Genomic DNA, 9,191 nt, shown 5'->3' with positions numbered 1-9,191 from the left:
TCACATTAGGGTGCTTTCAGGAGGGTTTAGTAAAGTTACCAATAGAAGGTACTATTCGCAGAAGAATGGACAGGGTCTCAGCATCCCTAAGTCCAAAGGGTGAGAAAAGAGAGGAATTACCAGAATCCAAACTGAGAAGGACAGAGTTGTGCATAAAAGGCTATCTTGAGAAAAAACAGGCCCATTTGATCAAATAAATACTCTGAGTGCCCACTCTTCCTCCAATCTCCTATTGGAGCTCCCCTGTTGGAGCTATACCCAACCAGAAGCCAGAGGCATGGGAGTCTTGTTGAGAGCCAAATGGATCAGCCTAGGGGCAGAGAACAGGGCAGGTAGAAAAGGAAAGAGAGTGGATCTGAAGGAGAAATAGAAAATATTCATCTCAGTCCACCCCTTTTGTCCCTCAGAATCCATTGCTTTTCTTTGTGTGCAAAGTTCATATTCTTTAAATAGCAAATGCAAAAATTTCAGCAATTCAGTTTTACTCATAAGGGAAACCTAACTCACTAATCTCTACTGATGTTCTTTATATGAAGTACTTGGGGGAGTAGGAGGAGAAACTAAATCATTAAGTAACATAAAACATAGCTATTGTAGTCCTTAATTCTATAGCTAATCTTGAGGCCCCTGTTGATAATTAAAGCTGTTTTCTCTTACCACCAATTCCGTATGCCAGACCCTTTGCCAGACCCATAGGTTGTATGGGATTCTTTCTCTTTATTGCTAAGGATTCTGAAATCTTTATTCCTGTAAGGTCAGAAGTCTTATTTGTCTTGATTTTATTGTGTCTTGTTGATCAAGGCCACTGGGAGGGGAAGTAGAGAAAGGAACTCTAGTAAATATTTTGCATTTCAAACTTAATGCTTGTTTTTATTGAGTATCAGCAGTCCATTTTCCACCCAGCAATTGGGATCATGCATATGCATACCAGCCATTGGAATAACTCCTTTAAATTCCTTTTTGTTCGATAGTATGAGAAGCCCAAAATGGTTAGGGGAAATCTCAGTTTTCAATTTATTGGAACCATGACTAACAAACTCAAAAACCCAGTGTTCTGAGCCCAAAATTATTGGACTGGGAAGCAAAAATTCTCTAAGTGACTTATGGGGAATAATAAGAGAGCCACTTACATTTCCACTACTAGTTTCTTGAACCCTGTATTCCAACAGGGAGAGGTGAAACCCTATAAAGGCCGCTAGTTGGGATGCCTGGGTGGCTCAGTGGTTGAGCTTCTGCCTTCGATTTAGGGTGTGATCCTGGATCCCTGGATCGAGTCCCATATTGGGCTCTCTGTGGGAAGCCTGCTTCTCTCCCTCTGCCTGTCTCTCTCTCTCTGTCTCTCATAAATCAATCAATCAATCAATTGTAAAAAAATTAGAAAGACTGCTGGTTTAGGGTGTGTTTTGCATCCTGCAGGAAAGTAGCCTAATTTTGGACAGTCTGCCTCCTAAACAGTCCTTATATTTTGAAGGATGTTGGTGTTTCTCCAGCTGGTATTTAACTAAAACCTTTCATGAAGTGTTTCTCCAGCTGGTACTTAACTAAACCTTAAGCTATCCCATTGTTTTATCAAGCCAACTGCATCTGAGTATAGGTACAATTCATTCCTCAGTGTGAGCCCTTGTCTGACTCTCCTTTATTATTAAATGTGTCCCCCTGGTTGGAAAGAACATTGTATGAAGTACCACAGTCTTGAATAAGATATTCTGTAAGTTTATCAATAGTGGCTTTAGCAGGCACAGTTTGAGTACAAATGGCAAATACATACCTGAAATGTGTATCTAATTCTGTGAATATAAAGCATTAATCATTCCATGGCAAGTAGTCAACCTGCCACCTGGTATCTGACTGGTCCCCACAGGAACTGGTGCCACTCCGCAATGGTCTCTGATAGCATGTTGGACACTTAATATTGGAAGTAATCAGATCAGCCTTGATGAAAGTAAGACTATGCTGCTCAAAATACACATAGTCTAAATCCTTGAAAATTTAGCCACTTTGTACTTGAACAGTTATTGTACCCCTTGAACAGATATCAGATGACTGGAGAAAGGGACTGCTTGATATCCACTGGGTTGATCATCTTGTCTACCTTACAGTTGAGAGCTGCCTCTACTATGGATGCCTCTAGTGGGCATTTAAATGGACCGGTGTCTTCACATTCCTTACCTATTCTGAGAAATTTGTCCTCTTACTTCTTTTTCAGTCTTTCTGCCCATACTTCCCTAATTTCATCAGCCAGCTTACTTGGTAGAACTTCAGGCTGTTTTTCCTTCTACGTGTTATTCTTTTTTTTTTTTTTTTTAAACATGTTACTTTGTTCTTAACTTTGGCATATGGATAGATTTCAGGGAGCTCATGAACTTGGATAGGAAATAATTACATCCAAACATCTAACTGAAATTTAGAATTTCAATTATGAATAATAGCTAACAACCTACATTAGTGTCAATAGTACCTGTGATTCTGTCATGAATAGAAATCTTTATAGTAAAAAAAAAAAGAAGAAATCTTTATAGTATAGTTGTTTGTGGATACCTTGAAATATCATCTGTGCCTTACTACTTTGAAAATACAGTGGTTTCTTATGTTTCTAGAAGAAACATGGTTTCAGTCATCCTACATATATATTATCTATCTATCTATCTATCTATGGAAGGGTACACTTTGGTAATCCAGATACCTATGATGCTTTTCACTATTTCCTGTCTACAGTTGGTAAATTTCTGAAAATAGTTTAGTGGCTTTCAGTGTTTCTAAGGGTTTGAAAAACTGTATGGATTGTTCAATAAGAATTCTTAATTCTGTGTAGAGTATTTCCAAGTTTGGATTTGCCAAATAAAAAGAAAAGCCATATACACTAGACAAAAATGGGCTGCTTTGTGGACTGGAGCAGAAGGAAAAAGCTGATAGCAACACTCTTGTTAAATGATGACATCTGATCTAGAGTAGTTGATTTAAAAAAAATTCATTCTGAAGTCTGTCACTTAGAATTGGCAATTTTGCCATTCTCCCTCAGTATATGGCTACATGTAAACAAAGATTTTTCTTTTCCTTTTTTTTTAAAGTAGGCTCTATGCCCAAATGTGGGGCTTGAACTCACAACCTTGAGATCAACATTTTTCACTGTAGCCAGATCCTTGCTTTTGGTCCCTGTGTGCATGCTGATGCATTTTTAAGAATTCTTATTTTTGTGAGTCCCTCTTGGAAACTACAAAACCCTTTAGTATTTTAGAAATGATAAAAAGTTTTTTTTTCCTCAAACAAAACTTTGCCTAGAAATAAAAGCTTCAGACTGCACAGATGGTGCTTCTACAATACTTGATGATGCATCTGCTTTTGGTATATAGTGAAACTGGAAGCTCCTTACATTTGTGTCACTTATTTCTTTTCATACAGACATGTATTTACATTATGTTTAGATTCCTTCAACAATTCTGAAAGTTTGGTAAATGCCATAAAGTCATTAGCCTTATCAGGAGCAGGTCTCCAAATCATAGTATTTACTTTGTCAAGAAATGGGGGTAGAATCTGAGGAGCTTTTCTACTGCATGGAGGTCCTTTGGAAAGAGAACCTCCTAGCTACTGCTAACAAACTAAGAGCAGAATTTTACCTTTCTTAAGGAAAAAGGAAATCTACTTTGAACCTTTCTGAAAGAAAGGATTTTATCCATGAATTGACTTACCATGTAGATATTTTAAGCCATGTGAATAAGATGATAAATCTTTCAATTCAGGTTCTTGAAGTTACCTTTATGGATGCTACTGAAAAATTAAAAAACTTTCTTGCGTTAGGTACTGATAGGGAAGAAAAAATTAGAAGCCAACATCCTTACAAAATTTCAATTGCTAGAGGAGTTGCTTTTCCAAGATAGAGTTGAGATACAAAATTCTGTCAATTTTGAAAAGATAAATCAGAAGACACATAGAAACTCTTCAAAAGTTTTTCAAAATTTATCTCTATCTTGATGGCACTAAAGTTGAATTATGGACTCACAGTGCCTCTCTCTCTGATATAAACTATGTTGAAGATGTAGACTGAGTGAGCCAAAGAACATGTTGGTTTTAGGACAAAAGACTCACTGCAATTGGAGTTTAAAACAGCCTAACAAAATGTTTGATGTTCCCTAAGGAAATCCCATCTTGATCTTATGAAGTGAGCTATGGAAACTTTAATTCTGCTTGTAACATTGTATCTTTGTGAATAAGAATTTTTAACATTTGTAATCATTAGAACAAAATGTCAAAATTATTTGGATGTCCAACTTTGTGTGTGTGTGTGTGTGTGTTGCCAGTCAATGATCACTCCAGAGGTTAATGTTATTTTACATGCTAAACAATGGGAGACCTTACATTACATGTCTTTTTTTTTTTTTTTTTTTTTTTTTTTTAGAGAGAAAAGGGGAAGAGGCAGAGGGAGAGGAAGAGAATCTTAAGCAGTCTCTGCCCTGAGCATGGAGGTTGGCACAGGGCTCAATCTCGGAACCCTGACATCATGACCTGAGCAGAAATCAAGAGTCTGACAATTTACTGTACCGCCTAGGCATCCCAATGTTAAACTTATTTTTTTCTTTTAGGTTAAACTTATTTTTTAAAAAACATGTAATATGGGGCACCTGGGTGGCCCAGTCAATTGTGTCCAACTCTTGATTTCTGCTCAGATTGTGATCTCAGGGTCATGAGACTGACCTGGAGTTTGCTTAAGATTCTCTCTTCCTTTGCTCTGCCCCTCCTCTTCCAAATAAATAAATCTTAAAAAAAAAGTAAAAAGTAAATTTAATCTCAACTTGCCTATATTATGCTATCTTGGTATTTAATGTAATAAAAAGTATATGTATTGCTATATTAGAAGTACATAACTGCATATATACATAAATTCATGACATATATAATGAAACACACACATATTTCAATATGATTGGCTTTCTGCATAGTCTTCTGTGTTTTATTTTACGCATTTAAAACTATTAATCTGGACAGGTTACCTCTCTTTACCTCACCAGATCCACAAGAGGACCAGGGGACATAAAAAAGCTAAGAAGCTCTGTTCTGAATGCAGCATCAACTGAAGTTGTCCCCACTAAGAAGGAGCTAGTCAGGGAATAAATAGCTACTGAATTCCACCTCCCTTGATCCTTTGCTGAAGTTCCTTACTCTCTGAGCCCCCCCAGAAGCCAGGTTAAGGGAGACTTCTAGTATATTCATAGAAGGCACCCTAAAAGGACAGGCGACAGAGTAGAGGGGTGGGAAGGATGAATCTGGAGCAGACAGTGCAAGATACCTGGAGACTTTCTCTTCTTTTCCTCCCATAGCTGTGTCACTGAGCCACATACTTTATGCTTCTGTCACATTAATGGTATTTTAATGACTTCATTTCAGTTCTGCTCAGAAAATATTTTTGAGTATCTACTAGAATCCAGGATTCATATATTATCTTGCTTAATACTTGAAAAGTGGCTATTAGCATTTCCATTTTACAGATCAAACAAGCTTGGTCACACAGTTAAGAAATGATAGGACTCACTGCAGGACCTTTTAACACTTGCCTACAACATCTTTCCTTCTAATCAATTCATGCAGGTCGGGAGATGGAAGACTCTGTACTATAGGAGAGAGGTAAAACAGGTCTGGGAACATTTGTACACAAGTATGTTAGTTGTTGCTAGAAGCAATAGGCTTGTGCAACTTTATGTTTGGACTGTAGGCTATCATAAAGAATAGAAGTTCAAGTTTAAACACTTACAGTGAATACTCTGGGCCTATAAATAACATAAGACCTATTTACGGGGAAATTTGCCAGAATAAGCTTAGCAGTTTTTCTTCTTTATGCAGGCTTAAAGTTTTCTCCTATGTCTATATCCCCTTGTGTGTTCCCATGAAAGTTGCATTCACATGAAATATGTATTACTTAGGCTTTTTTTTTTTTTTAAAGTTACCACTGCCCTAATTTAGCACCTCACAGTTGTCCTTGTCTTTTGCAATAGCCTCCTGACCTATTGCCCTGCCTCTCATTTCTTCTTCTTCAATAGAATGACTGAAAAGTAGGATGTAGGAGTTAAAATCCTATTCTAAATCCTTGCAATTTAATTGATATATATATATATATACATACATACACATATGTATGTATTTAATTTTTAAAATTCAATTTAATTAACATGTACTGCATTATTAGTTTCAAGAGTAGAATTTAGTGATTCATCAGTTGCATAAAACACCCAGTGCTCTTTACTTCAAGTACCTTCCGTAACGCCCATCACCTAATTACCCCATCCCAAAGTTCTGTCCTGTTCCTCCATGCTGTGTCTCTGTTTCTCTCTTGGCTGGTCAGACCCATTTTAATTGGAGGGCTGACCAAGCCTAGTGAGTTCAAATATCACAATGATTTGATTCCTAAATCTTTATATTCATCTCTTTCTTAGTTTCAGACTCATTGCCTACTGCATGTCACCACATAGATAGATGGGTCAGCATGATCAAAAAGAACTCTTCTTGTTCCCCTTAGAATTTGCTTCTGAACTTCTCAACAAATGGTGCTAGAAAAATTGGGTAACAAGTGATGCTAGAAAAATTGGGTATGCGTAGATAAATAAATGACCCTGTACCTCATGCCATATACAGAAATATACTCAAAATAGATCATAGACCTAAAATATAAAACCTAATGTTTGAAACTTCTAGAATAGAATGTAGGATTTAAAATTTTGAAACCTTGGACAAGGCAATGATTTCTTAGCCAAGACACAAAAAGCTCTAACTATAAAAAATTTTTTTGATACATTGGACTTCATCAAAATTAAGTACTTTTTGAAAGCATCATTAAAATTATGGAAAGACACATCACAGACTGGGAGAAAATATTTCCAAATAATGTATGTGATAAAGGACATATTCAAAATAAGAATTCTTGCAACTTATTAGTAAAACAAACAACCCAATGAAAAATGGACAATTTGAATAGACATTTTACAAAAGATACAATCTTATAAATACATGAAAAGTTGCTCAACATCATTATTCATTGGAGACATGCAAATGAAAACCACAATAAGATTCCACTACACAGGTAGTGATTCTAAAATCATTTAGAATGGCTTAAATGAAAATTAATATCAATATCAAAAGCTGGTGAAGATGGAGTGCAGTTGGAACTCAGATTGCTGGTGAGAATGAAAGACGTATAGGCATGGTAGAAAAGTTTGGCAGTTTCTTAAGACGCTAAATAAATACTTCTTATACAACTGAGAAATTCTTGGTCTTTAATCATGAGAAATGAAAACAAATGTACGCATAATAACTAGTACTTGATTGTTTATAACAGCTTTATTCGTAATAGCCACAAACTGGAAACAACCCAAATGTCCTCAGCCAGTGAATGGATGAACAACTTATTACATACAATGACATGCTACTCATGATGTAAAGGAGCAAACTACTGAGACAACGAGATGAATAAATCTCAAAAGTATTGTGTTAAGTGGGAAAAGGCCACACAAAAGACTACATACTATATGATTCAATTTATGTGGAATTCTGCAAAGGCAAAAAAATCTGAAGAATCAGATCAGTGGTTAGCAGATCTAGGATAAAGAGAAGGGAGCCACTTCAAAGAGACTCAAAGAGTACTTTATAGGATGATGGAAATACTGTGTATCTCAGTACTGAAGGAAGTTACATGGCTATATGTGCTTGTTAAACCTCAGACCTACATACCTGAGATAAGATGGTAGCAGCAGGAGGACAGGACTGCAGTGTTGGTGGCCAAGGCAGCAGTGCTGGTGGTGGTCCCATATGCAGGAGAGGCAAGGGCCACAGCAACTTGCTGGACAAGTGGAAGATTGATGACAAGTCTGTAAATATTGATAAATGGGATGGATCAGCTGTGAAGGATTCTTTGGATGATTCTGCCAAAAAGGTACTTCTGGAAGAGTTCAAGTATGTACTTTGGTATGATTTACAGTCACTTCACTATCATACCATCTCCTGTTTCTTTGCCATAGTGGCTTTGATTTGGGGTATATGCACCCCCTTCCATGATATAAGCCTGTTTTGGCTTTGTGTGTCATATCCTATTTTGAGATGATGGCGATCCTGACCATTTATATTCATAGAAGGAAAAGAGTAACTTTCTTATGTCCCACAGGAAACACTCTGAAGTTGTTGTTAAATCCTATAGGAATGGATCCTGAGGATATTTGGCAACTGTCCTCAAGTCTCAAAAGGTTCAGTGATAAATTTGCTCTGAAGCTGACTCTCATGAGTAGAAGAACAAAGCAGCAGCAGAGAGTTTGAATACCCCAAGTCCATTGCTAAGTTTTTTGACCACAGTGTGACACTGGTCATGGATGCATAGGAGCCTGAAGTATCCAGTCTCTATGACATTCTTGCCACAGAAAGAAAAATAAAATAGCCAATTCTAAAAGCAGCCATCTTTCTGCTGGATCGTGCTGAATTTCAAGGTGAAGGAGAAGGAAACAGATAACCTAAAATGGATAAAGTAAAATATGTTAAAATGACCCTGTCTTGTCCTGAAGTTTTATTCCATTCTGAACGGGACTTTCGAGTTCAGATATGGGAAGTTGTAGCTCTGATATCTAACTTTAGCCTCCTTGATCTGCTGCTTGGTGTCGTTTTGATTTGCTTTTCCAGAAAAGCATTTTTTAAACAGCCATACAGACTTCCTCCTTCATACCTAGCAGTACTTTATATCGAATAGCTTTGTGCCATGCAGCATTTAAAGACTCAATTTTTAAAACTGTTAACCTGTTGCTGACTTTCTTGTGTTAATTCCTGTTTCAACAGCTATTTCCCTTGTTTTGGAATACAACTTCTTGTGTATGACAGCTTTCCTTCACACATCATTTTTGTGAGTGTGTATATATCTGACTTGGGGAGAATTAGGGAAAAAAACACAGATTTTTAATTTGTTCAAAAAGACTTCCTGCCTGTTACGTTTTGTGCTCTTAATCAATTAAAGGATCCACGGGCACTTTTAATTTTATACTGTCTATGTATTCTACTAGTATATCCCTGTTGATATGTTCATGCCCTTTATTAACTGCCATTTTCTAAAATGTTTTTAAATAAAAGAAGATATGAAAAAAAAGAACTACATACTTAAAATTGATTAATTAAAAAATATTCCCTCCAAATGACTTCTCTTTCAGTGCTCTCTACCTCAGGAACTGGTT

General features: G+C 36.6%; 1 pseudogene; it reads left to right on the top strand.

The window, feature by feature from the left end:
* Positions 1 to 7,723: 7,723 nt before the first annotated feature.
* LOC112675522 (signal peptidase complex subunit 2-like) lies at positions 7,724 to 8,410 on the top strand (annotated as a pseudogene).
* Positions 8,411 to 9,191: the final 781 nt, after the last annotated feature.

The sequence above is a fragment of the Canis lupus genome, chromosome 30, assembly GCF_003254725.2.
Source record: "Canis lupus dingo isolate Sandy chromosome 30, ASM325472v2, whole genome shotgun sequence".
Classification (NCBI taxonomy): domain Eukaryota; kingdom Metazoa; phylum Chordata; class Mammalia; order Carnivora; family Canidae; genus Canis; species Canis lupus.
The sequence above is the reverse complement of the archived record's forward strand: the minus strand, read 5'-3'. Positions and strand labels throughout refer to the sequence as shown.